We start from the raw sequence: 1,239 nt of genomic DNA on the forward strand, positions 1-1,239 counted from the left end.
GGAATTCAGTCGAAATTTTAAATTTATTCTAAAGGATAGAATTATAAAATTTGGGGCAGCCCGGAAACTAGATTCAATTAAGTAATTATGCTCCCCCCACCACTTTTTACTATTTTTCCACTTAATTCGGAAAATATCAACCGCATAAAAAAATTGTTAAAAAAAAATGAAGGAAATCATATTTGGAACAATTTTAGTTAAAAATAGCATAGATATTGAACAAAAACCATTGCTACAAAATCAATCCGGTCCTACGCTCGCGCCATTATCGCATACGTACTAGCTTATATATTAACTTAAGATTAAAATGTTAGATTAAACAGTTAATTAACTTAACTAAGATTAAAATATGTAGAATTTAAGTCTCTCTATTTTTGTATAGGAACATTTTTGTCGTAAAACTAATATTAAACGAGATAATTCAATAATTATGCTCTAACTGTCACTATTTTCAGCCATAACTCGGAAAATATCGACGGCACGAAAAAATTGTTACAATAGAAATGATGGAAAATCACATTTTCAACAATTTTGGTTGTTATACTTTTTGTCGAAAAGTTGAAAATGGCGGAGATATTGAGCAAAAACGGTTCTCGTTTAATATCAAGATGGCGGCTAACGCAACGGCGGAATTAAGTCGAGATTTAAATTTACACTATTATTGACCCCCAATAAAGATTATCTATTAGCCTTGCGACATCCAATATTGGACATAGGCCTCCCCTTCACTCCTCCATCTTTCTCTATCCTGAGCCATGTGCATCCATTTTGAGCCGGCTTGGTGTTTTAGGTCATCTACCCATCCCATCTCGTGAAGAAATCCTAAAAATAAAGAAATCTAATTTTAGAATGTGCACATGGAATGTTAGAAATCTATTTGCGGCTGGGAAACTTGACAACGCAATTCAAGAAATGAAAAGAATGAAAATAGACCTACTGGGAATCAGCGAAATGAGATGGCCAGAGTCAGGAACTTGTAAAAAGGACGGAAGTGTGCTATATTATTCCGGTAACACCACAGAAGATCCGCATCACAAAAATGGTGTAGGTATATTAGTAACATCAGAACCGATTAAATATGTGACCAATTTCCTACCAGTCTCGGATAGAATAATATTACTCCAAATAAATACTCAACCATTTAAAACTAACATACTTCAAATCTATGCCCCGACTGCAGATAGAAAATATGACGATGAAGTCGAGAAGATCCAAGACATCTTGCAGAAACTTAATAAA

This window comes from Diabrotica virgifera, chromosome 1 (assembly GCF_917563875.1).
Source record: "Diabrotica virgifera virgifera chromosome 1, PGI_DIABVI_V3a".
NCBI classification, from domain to species: domain Eukaryota; kingdom Metazoa; phylum Arthropoda; class Insecta; order Coleoptera; family Chrysomelidae; genus Diabrotica; species Diabrotica virgifera.